Raw genomic sequence first — 13,201 nt, 5'->3', positions numbered from 1 at the left:
CGATCTCAGCTTTTCCATTTAATGTTTAGAACCAGATCTCTAGTGAGACAACCAGTAAGTAGTGATGAAGTTCAAACAAGACTGGGAAAGAGATGAAATGGTAGGAGAACCTTTTCCACTGCCAATAATATGTTTTTAAGCCTGTTATTATGGAAAATTTCAAATATATACAGAGGCAAACAGAGTAATAGAGTAATCTGCAGGTACCCTATATACTTTGTCCTCTGATTTTATTTTTGGAAAAGATCCCAGACATCATCATTTTTTGCTTAAATATTAAATACTTCACTGTGTATTTACAGAATATAACATTTTTTTAATTGAAATGTAGTTGATTCCTAACATTGTTAGTTTCAGGTATACAGCAAAGTGATTCAGTTATATTGTATTTTTCCAATTCTTTTCCATTTTAGGTTATTACAAGATATTGAATAAAATTCCCTAGGGCTTCCCAGGTGGTGCTAGTGGTAAAGAACTTGCCTGCCAGTGCAGGAGACAAAAGAGCTGCGGGTTTGATCCCTGGGTTGGGTAGATCTCGAGGGCATGGCAACCCACTTCAGTGTTGTTGCCTAGAGAATCCCACGGACAGAGGAGCCTGGCGGGCTATGGTCCATAGGGTCACAAAGAGTTGGATGTGACTGAAGCGACTTAGCATGCACACATGCACATACTATAAAGTAAATCCTTGTTTATTTTATATATATCAAAGTGTATGTATCTGTTAATCCCATACTCCTAATTTATCCCTCCTCCCATTTCCCCTTTAATAACTATAAGTTTGTTTTCTGTGTCTAAGAATACTTTCTTTTAAATTGAAAATACAGTTGATTTACATTATTGTGTTAGTTTTAGCTCTACAGCAAAGTGATTCAGTAACATATACATATTTTTTGGATTATTTATATCTGTTGATCCCATACCTTTAATTTGTCCTTCTCTGTCATCTGTGGTAACCGTAAGTTTGTTTTCTGTGTCTGTGAGTCTATTTCTGTTTTGTGTGTAGATATATTTGTATTATTTTTTAGACTGTACATATAAGTGATCTCATATAATGTCTGTCTTTGTCTGACTCCCTCACTTAGTATGGCATTCTCTAGCTCCATCCATGGTGCTGCAAGTGGCAGTATTTCATTCTTTTTTGTGACTTCTTAAACCATTGTATCTTCTTAAAACCATCATCTGTTGATGGGTACTTGGGTTCTTTCCAGGTCTTGGTTAATATAAATAGTGTTGCTGTGAACATTTGGGTGCATTTATCTTTTCAGATTAGAGTTTTCATCTTTTTTGGATTTATGCCCAGGAGTGAGATTGCTGGATCATGTGGTAACTCTATTTTTAGTTTTTTAAGAAACCTCCATACCGGTTTTCATTGTGGCTGTACCAATTTATATTCCCACTAACAGTGTAGAAGGATTTCCTTTTCTCCACATGCTCTCCAGACTTTTTGCTTTGATGGTGGCCATTTTTAATTTGAATTTCTCAGTAATCAGTGATGTTGAGCATCTTTTCATGATTTGTTGGCTATCTGTATGCCTTTTGAAGGAATGTCTGTTTAGGTCTTCTGTCCATCCTTTGATTTTTGTTGCTTTTATTTTTTATTTTTATTTTTTTGATACTGAGTTGTATGAGCTGTTTGTACATTTTGGATATTGACTGTCAATCAAATATTTTCTCCCAGTCTGTAGGCTGTGTTTCTGTTTTGTTGATAGTTTTCTTTACTGGAAAAAAATCTTTTAAGTTTGACTAGGTCCCGTTTATTTATTTTTGCTTTTATTTGTTTTCCCTTGGGAGACTGATCTAAGAAAATATTGCTATAATTTGAGACTATGAGACTATTTTGCCTATGTTTTCTTCCAGAAGTTTTATGGTATCATGTCTTATACTTATGTCTTTAAAACAATTTGAGGGATTTTGGGGGCTTGTTTGTTTATGGTGTGAGGGTGTGTGCTGACTTCACTGATTTACATGTAGCTGTCCAGCTTTCCTAGTGTCACTGGCTGAAAAGACCGTCTCTTCTCCGTTGTGTGTTCTTATCTCCTTTGTCAAGGATTAACTGACTGTAGGTATGTGGGTTTACTTCTGGGTTCTCTATCCTGTTCTTTTGGTCTGTGTGTCTATCTGTCATGTTTCTGTACAAATGCCATGCTGTTTTGATTACTGTAGCTTGGTAGTATTGTCCGAAGTCCCAAAGCACTCTGCAGATTTAATGCAATTCCTGTCAAGATGCCTATGACATTTTTCACAGAACTAGAACAAATAATACTAAAATTTCTATGGAACTACAAAAGGCCCAGAATTGCTAAAGCAGTCCTGCAGCCAGAGGACACCTAGAATACATAACTATTATGCCATTATTACACTCCCAAAGAAACTAACAGTAGTTCCTCGGTAGCATCAGATTTCAAATTTGCAGTTGCTTCGTAAATGTCATAATTTTTAAATTTATGTGACACAAGGGCCAGATAAAGTCCATGCACAGAGATTGGTTAGTGTGTCTTTGAAGTTTCTTTTAATCTATAGATTTCTTCTTTGTCTCTTAGATTTTTGCTGTATATTTATTGAATAACCAAAGTTATTTGTCTTCTCAAGTTTTCCATAGTCTGAATTTTGCTAGGAACATCTGCATGGTGAAGTTTGACCTATCTCTCTGTCTTCTGTATTCCCTGTAAATTGGTATTGGGTCTAGCAATGTGATCAGATTTGGTCTCAGGCCCTCATTCTATGCCTGAGACTTTCATAGGTAGCATAGTGGTCTTCCACCAGAAAGCACATAACATCTTTTTGTGATATTCACAGCATTTATACTTAATGTCTACCTTTATTAATTCACTAAGGGTTGTAGAATTAGCTGTAGTACTTTAATAAAGAGAAACTTCTCATCTACTGTTGGGCCACTTCCGTGTACCATCTGTATGAAAAAAGGCAAGGTGAGGAGGGTGCTTGCTTCTTTTGCTTCTTCTCCCTCTTACACAGTTTCACAGAGAGTTGGAGACTGTTGCTACCTTTATGGTGAACTTCTTAGAGTCACTTTGTTTTGTTTTGTTTTGTTTTCTCAGAAAAATACTGTTTTTTGAGTCCCTTCCTAAAGTGAGCAAGTAGATAATAGAAGAGGGATTTGTACCCAGCAAGTGTAGTTGAAATTGACTGTGTCCCAGCTGTACTGATTGAACTGCCAGGCATAGTCCTTCTTGGGCCCCTCGGCACACATTTGAGTGCCTCTGATGGCAGTGGATATTGAAAGGTGGATAAAGGAGGACCAGAAGATAGAGAAGTGCTTGATTCTAATGTGTGTTGAAAAGGAGATGCAGGTCAGAAGCAACAGTTAGAACCAGACATGAAACAACAGACTGGTTAAAAATCTAGAAAGGAGTACATCAAGGCTGTATATTGTCACCCTGCTTATTTAACTTATATGCAGAGTACATCATGAGAAATGCCAGGCTAGGAGACTCACAAGCTGGAATCAGGATTGTTGGAAGGAATATCAGCAACCTCAGATATGCAGATGATACCACTCTAATGGCTGAAAGTGAAGAGGAACTAAAGAACCGCTTGATGAAGGTGAAAGAGGAGAGTGAAAAGGCTGGCTTAATATTCAACATTCAAAGAATGAAGATCATGGCATCCTGTCTTATCATTTCATGGCAAGTCGATGGGAAAAGTGGGAACAGTGGCAGATGTTATTTTCTTGGGTTCCAAAATCACTGCGAATGGTGACTGCAGCCATGAAATTAAAAGACACTTGCTCCTTGGGTGAAAAGCTATGACCAACCTAGACAGCATATTAAAAAGCAGAGGCGTCACTTTGCTGACAAAGGTTCACATAGTCAAAGCTATGGTTTTTCTAGTAGTCATATACGGATGAGAGATTTGGACTGTAAAGAAGGCTGAGCAGTGAAGAATTGATGCTTCACTGTGAAGAATTGAACTGTGGTGTTGGAGAGGACTCTTGAGAGTCCCATGGACTACAGGGAGATCAAACCAGTCAATAGTAAATGAAATCAACCCTGAATATTCATTGGAAGAACTGATCCGGAAGCTCCAATACTTTGGCCACCTGATGCAAAGAGGCAAGTCATTGAAAAAGACCCTGATGCTGGGAAAGATTGAGCACAAGAGGAGAAGGGGGCAAAGGAGGATGAGATTGTTGGATGGCATCACCAACTCAAAGGACATGAGTTTGAGTAAACTCCAGGAGATAGTGAAGGACAGCTTGGCATGCTGCAGTCCATGGGGTCACAGAGAGTCAGACTTGGCTTAGCGACCGAACAACGATAACCATTTCTTACAGGTTACTGCTTCTCTGGTCCCTCTGAAGGATGTTGGTGCAGACTTAATCATAATAAAAAGGCCCAGGAAAGATTCTCAAGACTCAAGTTCTGGCTTATAGGTAGTATGGGTATGGGAATGTTCTCTTGGAATCTCCTTATAATAAATCCATCTAGGTTTCTAGCTAGAGAGTTTGGGAGAGCAGAGTGGAGAGTGTCCCAAAATCAAGAATCTATATAGAAAGATACTAAGTCTGAAGCTTAAAGGTGATTGATGTCTACACTGAAATGAATGTCAGAACATGTTTCATCGTAGACATGGGTTTTTCCTTGCTTTGTAATGTAACCTCTTGTTTCTCTTCTGTTTCAAACAATATGTTAGTTATCTATTGCTGCCTGACAAATTTAGCAGCTTAAATCAGCAACCATTTATTGTCTTTGTAGGTCAGGAATCCTGGTGCAGCTTAGCTGAGTGCCTCTGGTTCAGGGTCTCTCATAGGCTGCAGTCGCCATGTTGGCTGGGGCCACAGTCATTTCAAGATTTGATGAGGGGAGGATCTGCTTCTAAACTCACCATATGACTGTTAGCAGGCCTGAGATGTCCAGGCTGTCGGCCAGTGGTATCATTTCTTGCCACCAAGGCCTCTGCAAAGAGCAGTTCATAGTGTAGTATCTGGCAATCCCTCAGAGAAGAACAAGAGAGGGTGTCCAGGATGGAAGCCACAGTTTTTGTAAACTTATCTTGAAAGTGACTTCTCATCATATCTATAGCAGTCTGTTCGCTAAAAGCCTTACACAAAATCTGGCCTACACTTAACCACAGGAGTAGTTCACAAGGTGGTGAATTCTAGAAGACAAGGCTCCTTACGGGTTGTGTTACATCCTCACTACCAGAAACAGTCAAAGTATTTAGATATCCTTAAAGACAGTATGCTTGCTTCAGCATAAGGAGTCATTCATTTCCTCCTGTAGATCAAAAGCAGCCCTTTGCCAAAATTTCCTTAAAAGTCTCCCACCTGCTCTCTTTATCTTGAGTCTTGGTCCCTCAACTCCATCCTCCTTATTGCAATCAGAAGAAGCTCTTAATCTCCAAGTGAGTCAGTTTCTCTGTCTCTCTCTCTCTCTCTCTCTCTCTCTCTCTCTCTCTCTCTCTCTCTCTCTCTCTCACAGGCACACACACACGTACACATTCTTTGTGACCTGTGCTTAGGGCCTCTGCCTCATCTGAGCTGCTGTGTGGCTGACCCTCCTCTTTTTTAAGGAGACACCTCTCTGTCGTTCACAGTCAGACAGCCCTTTACTCTACAATCCCGAGCTGAGTGCCCGCCACTCCTGTCTGCACACCTGCGCTCGTCACGGCACTGTGTGTTTACATGTTGAGCAACCTGTCCAGGCTCCATATGCAGCGAGGGTGGGGGTGTCTTACTCACTTACATTCCTACAGACTAGCATTGCACCAAGAAAGGACAGAAATGGTATGGACATAACAAGCAGAAGATGCTAAGAAGAGGTGGCAAGAATACACAGAAGAAGTGCACAAAAAAGACCTTCATGACCCAGATGACCACGATGGTGTGGTCACTCACCTAGAGCCAGACATCCTGGAGTGTGAAGTCTAGTGGGCCTTGGGAAGCATTTCATCACTCAATGGGGCTTTCTTCCAGCCAGTGTATATTTAGCTGAATATGGTTTCATGCCTTTTGATTTGGGAAAGAATATTACTCTTAGAATGTCTTCAGTGTTTGGTTTCTTCTACATTGTACTTTGTCTTTTACAACAGTTTTTTTTTTTCCTCCTTCAGTCTTTCTCTAAATTCTACTCAAGTTTATAGATAAAAATACTCATTTTGAGCAGTTATAAATGTTCACACTTTAATGGTATATTTAGCTATTTACCCTAAAGACAGTTCATTTGGAGTATCTTAGCATGAAGCTAGCTATATTTATCTATAATCTAAATTATACTGTCTATAATTTGCTTAATTTCTAGGGGTCAAGTACACGAATAGATCATGAAACAGCCAGTGTTTTGAGCTCTAGTAGCACACATTAAGCTCCTTGAAGGCTGACCAGTCATCTGGGAACCAAGGTAACGGATTATAGAGTCTTGTCGCTAGAACTCTGAGTGCTCTACTAAAACATTCTTCATGCTTCTTTTAATTTTGGCTTAAGTATTCTTTTGTTTCCATCATCGCAGTCTCTTAAAGAAATGACAGCCAGGTCTCTGCAAGCATCCTGAGGTGCAGCCCACAGCTGGCTCGCCCCCCTGAGCTCTCCCCTCCCCGTGACTTTCTGCCTGGCTGCCCTGGCTGCAGTGGTGCAGCCCTCCGCTTCCCACCCTGCTGCACAGTGACCCTCAGGGTCCTCGCCAGCCTGCAGAGCTCTTCTTGGGCTTTCCTTCTTTACAGAGCGTTTTCTGACCCAGGGCCCTCGCGCCTGCCCATGCAGTCTGTGTCTGCCTCCTTTGAAGCACTACATTTGGAGCACGGGGACTATTTTTTAAACAGTATATTTTCCATTACATCTAAATACTTCCTTGTTTTCATAGCATATTCTACATACTCTTTCTTTACTTTAGTAATATAATGGCTCTGAGGAAAAGCATTACATAACTAATGTCGATATAAGAAATGAATTTTAGAGTAGCAGTGATATTATTAATATAAAACTTAATCCTTTTAGTAACTCACAATAGTTACTACTTGGGATCACTAATATGCCAGTAACTGCTAAGACTTGTACGTAAACTATCTCTGATCTTTTCCAAAACCCTTTGAATGTATTATTCTTGCCCCTCTTTTAAGTGAGAATACTAAAGCCAAAAAGATGGTAATTAAATTAGAATTCCACCCCAGTCTGTCCAACACGAGTAGTTTTTACTGTAAAGAAAACCTTTAATATATAAGAGTACTATTGCTTGAAAACTGGCAGCTTGAATACCATTTCCTTTTGGAGTGATTTTTGCATGATAATATTAAGACCTTACTACATTTTTGAATGCCAGCTACTGTCCTGTATACATGTGTGACTTTAGTTAATCTTCACAAAGAAAACCCTATTAGGTAAATTACTCCGTTTGGCAGCTGAGACAGCTGGACCTCAGAGAACTCTGGTAACCTGCTTGTGTCACACAGCTCACTTGCAAATAGTAGGACATTACCAGAAGAGTCTCAAGGTGGCTAAAGTTGCCCCTGGTTTGGAACCACTAATTTATAGATATGATGCATTTCTATAATAGCCTCAACTTTCACACAGTAGCTCTTGCTTTTAAAAAATGCGGTTGATCACAGGACAGGATGACTGGGTGCTATTTCCTGTTTCTGATCTGCTTCTGAGTAAATTCTTGGAATTTACAGGAAGGGAGTAATGATGCTTACCAGCTGCTTAAAAAAAATTAAATAAGAATATTGACTTTGTATCTCTATATGATCAGGGATCATCCCTATATGATCCCTTTATGAGAAAATACTTTTACATGTATAAGGGAGATATCATAATTTTAACAATATTATAATCTGGTGACGGTTAGCAATTGCTTAGAACCAGTACTTAGTAAATAGTAATTGCTAAAAAACATTTTCTCTTTACTGATTATGGTTGTAGATTTTAAAAAGTAAAATTTTTAATTGTGTAAAGAATTTTAGATAAACCACATTTCTTGCTCTGTATGTGTTGGTAGGTGTGTGTGTGTGTGGTGGGTGGGGGAGATGTGAGAAAGAGAAAAATCAGTTGATTGTCTTTCATTATGATAACAGATTTTCACCCACTGATCCAGATAATAGCAGTTTAGGTATGCAAGAACCTACTGTCTCCTTATGACTATATACTACCACTACTAATATTTACTCATAAAGAAGATGGTGATAATGATTATAGCAATATGGATTTTGAAATAACGCTCATTACTTCATCCTGGAAAGAGATTTTTGTTTTTGTTTCTGTTTTTGTTTGAGTTACAGCTAATATCCCATTCATCACTTCATTGGTGTTGGCTTTTGGCTATTAAAGTCATAATTTTGTTTCTAAACTCATTTGGCCCACAGGTGGAAATGGTGTATTCATTGTTGTCAATGCTTGGTACTCATGATAAGGATGATATGTCGTGAACTTTGCTAGCTATGTCTAGCTCCCAAGACAGCTGTATATCCATGCGACAGTCTGGATGTCTTCCTCTCCTCATCCAGCTTTTACATGGCAATGACAAAGACTCTGTGTTGTTGAGCAATTCCTGGGGCGGTAAAGAGGCTCTGGCCAGGGCCAGTGCAGCACTCCACAACATCATTCACTCACAGCCTGATGACAAGAGAGGCAGGCGTGAAATCCGAGTCCTTCATCTTTTGGAACAGATACGAGCTTACTGTGAAACCTGTTGGGAGTGGCAAGAAGCCCATGAACAAGGCATGGACCAGGACAAAAATCCAAGTATGTTCCATATGGTGCATGTGACAAAGCAAATGTAAAAGTTTTTGAAATGAAAAGTTTTTTAATTAGGACGGTGTCTTTATGAATCAGAGTGGGAAATTCATATTAGCCACCTGCACCGCTCACATAGTTTAAAGCTTAATTTCTCTATTTCCCTAGGAAAAAAAGTTAGCAAAGGGAAATGTTGTGTGCACTACAGTACAACCAGAAAATAACAGAAAATCAAAGTAGACTTAAACAGTCATAGCATAGTTGATCTAGAAAGAACTTGAGCGATTATGTTCTCCTTCTCTTGAGATTAAGCTCAGGAAAGTGACTTTACGTAAGTTCCTTCAGCTGTGAGTGACCAAGCCGTTCTCTTATATTTGCATATCGCTTTACTCAGTGGATGCAGAGCTGTGTTATATCTGTTATTTGATCCTTAGAACAGCCTTGTGAAGTAGGAAGAGAAGATATTATCATCTTCATTTTACAGATGAAGAGACTGAGGTTCAGAGAGGCCAAAAGACTTGCCTGTGGCTTCACAGGTAGTGGGTGGGGGATCCAGGGCCAGAGGCCAGACCCCCTGACCCTCAGCCCAGTGTCCTTCCCACTTCACTGCCTGTCTTCAGGCCTTGGGGCCCCAGCTGCTGGGGTGATCAGCCACCCAGCTTTTTTCTCAGGGAGAAACCCTCTCCCCCAGGAGCAGGGATCATGGGAGTTGGGACCCTTGAGGAGATAAGTTACTTCATTCCTGTAGGAAGAACCAAAAGCAGTAAGTATATAAGGTAAGACCTCCTTTCACCTGGTAAGAACCCACACATAGACATACACACAGCAAAGGACTATCGAGTCAGTATCTTGATTGGGGGAGCAGGAGAAAGACTGATGATGAGAACTTGATCTATAAAGATTTAGTAGATTTCTCTTAGGGTTATGTATAAAGGTGAATTTATTTAAAATTAAAAAATTTTCAACAGTAAGAATATAGCAGAAATGTCCTTTCTGTTTGTCCTAGGGCTAGGGAGAATTAATAAGTTGCTTTACTGGGAGAACATTATCTTTCTGGATTGTTTTCTTTGGCTGTCCACAATTATGTAATGACTTGTATTGTGTGCTCTTAATACCTGTTCTCAGACAAGTTAAATAGAATAAATACTATTACTTCTGAAAAATAGACTTGGTTTTTCAATTTTTATTTCAAGTAACAGTTTTGAAACTTTATGTATAGCACTAAATGTGTAAGTACATTTTCTTAGACACTTTTCCTTTAAATTTTTATTTACTATCTGGTGTCTATATAATAAACTTTCTCTACTAGAGTTGCACTAGGTTTCTCTATACATTTCTATACAGCCATGTGCCTTTCAGCTTTGAAAATATAAATTATAAATAAATAGTTTTATACCAAAATGTTTTTATTATTTCAAATAACCAGTATAATTTTTAAGTTATTAGTTGAATTATAGCATAAACCTACATGGGAGTTAGTCCAGCAGACTTGGTGAAAGGCTGGTGAGGGGTAAACATTTTTACAGAACCAAAGAAAGCCCTTTACCTGTATTTTCCTTTCCATGTGTATAGTAGTTATTCATCTCTTCAGCAAATACTTGTTGATTCACTAAGCTACCATGCATGAGAAGTATATCTGCAAACTCAGTATTTTTTAGGTATAATAAACATCACTACTTTGAGAAAACAAAGCATTATGGTTTATGTCAACTTTATTTTTCAGTGCCAGCTCCTGTTGAACATCAGATCTGTCCTGCTGTGTGTGTTCTAATGAAACTTTCATTTGATGAAGAGCATAGACATGCAATGAATGAACTCGGTAAGATAAAAATGTTTCTTAATGCCATAGAAGAATCCTGAAGATTTTTTGTCATTGTTGAATTAGGATATAAGGTCACTAACTTCTATTACCATCTGTTTCTTCCTTGTAGCAAGTGACTGGTTTCAAGAGAAGACAATGTCCTAAGTGACAGAAACTGCTACCCTTTTATAGCCTAACTTGGGTTTTTAAAATCTTAGCCAGAGATGGGCGAAAATAAATAAATAAATGGGCCACTCCTGCCAATATTGTCAAGGTAGACTCTGGGTGACAGTTGGTGGGAGGGTAATTTGAATCGTTTTGAGATGTGATGATGTGGAGCTTTGTAATTATTTTTGAACTCAGTCACCTCTGATGGACACAGGAATGAATTATTATTAAGATTCTCATTTATCTTCATGGTCATCCGTACTTTACTGGATTTTCATGATAAGCAGTGTGTTTGGTATCTCTGAAACTCGTCAATAATGGAAAAAGCATTATTCTCTAATTTATGTTAGAAAGCATTCCATTAATTTTGGAAGGATTACTCTCAGTATGTATTCTCACATACTCTGAACCTTACAGAACCTGCCTCTGTGGCCCGCATTTTTCATGTGATGGTTTCTCTTTGGTTTCTAGGTTCATTTTGCACATGTGGTATTTGTAAGTTGCATCATGCTGAGCCATCTCATGTGAACCTGGATAGCTGTAGTCATGCCACAAGCAAGAAGCACGCACTGAGTCTCCATCTTGGTGTAGCTGTGCCCTTGCTTTCTGTGCTGTTTATGTTACCTTTCATTCCAGGCCCCGCTTTGCATCTCTGCCACCCTTACCATTTTCATTCATCATTTATCTTCAAAGTGACAAAGTTGTGAGTTTCTTAAGACGCAGAGAACCTGAACAGCTGAGAATGAGTGCTGTCCCCTTGAGACCGTCATTTTGGGAGGCTGTGTGTACTTGGTCTCCGCCGGCCCCCAGCTGCACGTTTCTCCCCACAGGCCCTAGCCCACTTGATTCTCTTCCCTTACTCCCCAGGTTCCTGTGAAATTGAGTATGCACTTGTGAGTTCTCCCCTCCTCAATACAATCCAGCATTGGTGAAATTTCAAGTTTGGGTGGTTTTTTTGGTTTTTTTTAACACTCATAATAATGAGAAAAATAATGAACAAACAGGAAAACTAATCCAGTTTTAAGCTCCCACAAATGTTTTCTCTAAATGTCCCTGTGTTCCAATGAACTGTAGACTAGGACTGACCCACATTAATCATCTGAATTTCCAAGTGAAATCTGGACTCAGTATTTGTTCCTCTTCCTTCTTCAGGTAGGAAGGCTACCCGGGGCATTTCATCCCAGGAGCTATGGCAGGGGCTTTCAGGTGAGGAGCAGGATGGGGCCTATGGGGGTGTTACTGTGGGGATGTAGCCACAGGGGATTACCTTCTCACTCCTAGCCTCTGACTTTGCGTTGGAGCCAAAGAAGAAACTAGGTGTGTAGACTGTGGATAGATGCAGTCAGGTAGCACAAGGGATCTGACAGTGAGGGATAGGAGGAAAGAAGTCCCAAGTAGATGAAGAAAAATTCCTAAGCCCAGTCAGCTAGGACTGTCTTTTGTAGATGCAAGAAAATTCTACAACCATTAGGGTCATTTAAGTTTGCAACTATTAGTGTTGCAAGTTTTAGACTATAATACCAGGAATGTACACATTTATTAATTTCCAACTCTGTCCTAGAAACTGTGCTAGGCACTAGATAACAAAATGAAATCCAGTAAGTGGCCCAGGTGATTCTTATGGGACTAAAAATGCCAAAGCTTCTTTCTTTCTGGCCTCTTAAAAAATACAAAGTCTTTTACACTAAATTTCATTCTGCTCAACAAAATAAATTATATGCTCTTATTCAAGTTATTTGCTTATATCCTTACCCGATTAATAAAGTCTCTGGTGCTAAATATTCAGTTTTTGTTTTACTAGATACAGAAACCTCCACCATAAACTCCTAGTTCTATTAAAACAGACACTGGCCCTGCCTATATTTCTAGATACTTTAAACAATTTTTACAATCTTTTTCTATTAAACATATTATAAGTGTTCCTTATAATCCACAGACACGAGACATAGTCGAACGAGCACCTCACACACTAAAGTTACAAATAAAAAGAACTTAAAGAAAGGGGAATACACAGGAACACTGCTGTCTTCCTTATCCAGAGCAGACTTTACTAGATTCCAACATAAGATATTTTCTCAACCCATCACTATTGTTAATACAGCTTTATTCATTTTAAAGTTTTTAAACCTGCCACAGGGAAATATTTTAACCAGGGCAGAAAGGCATTTCGAGGAACTGAAGGACACGTCTCTTCCCCTGCCCATTTGGTACCAAGACGGGTTAATGAAACAATGGAAATCTGGGAAACTAATCTTACAGGGAAAAGGATATGCTTGTATTTCCCCAGGTGGATCCAACAAACTTTTTCCTCGGAAAATTCGACCCAAGGGGGCCCCCGACATTCAAAATGGAAACAACAAAAGCCCTAAGAGGAAGACGTTCCAATACAGGCCATGGCTGCGCTAAAGATCTCCAGAAAGCACCACCCTCAGTGACATCTGTAAGGCATAGTTCCGGCCAGGCAGAAAAGGAGAGCCGACCTCAACAGAAGTAGGTTGCCTTTGTTCAGGCAAGGAGGGGCGACAGTCGGCCTAACGACAAGGCTGAGCACC

The 13,201-nt window shown here is 39.4% G+C and overlaps 1 pseudogene; it reads left to right on the top strand.

Annotated features, from left to right (window-relative positions):
• The window catches only part of LOC136164262 (adenomatous polyposis coli protein-like), a 46,080-nt pseudogene extending 34,328 nt beyond the window's left edge, over positions 1 to 11,752 (top strand).
• The last annotated feature ends 1,449 nt before the right edge of the window (positions 11,753 to 13,201 follow it).

This window comes from Muntiacus reevesi, chromosome 3, assembly GCF_963930625.1.
Source record: "Muntiacus reevesi chromosome 3, mMunRee1.1, whole genome shotgun sequence".
NCBI classification, from domain to species: Eukaryota; Metazoa; Chordata; class Mammalia; order Artiodactyla; family Cervidae; genus Muntiacus; species Muntiacus reevesi.
The sequence above is the reverse complement of the archived record's forward strand: the minus strand, read 5'-3'. Positions and strand labels throughout refer to the sequence as shown.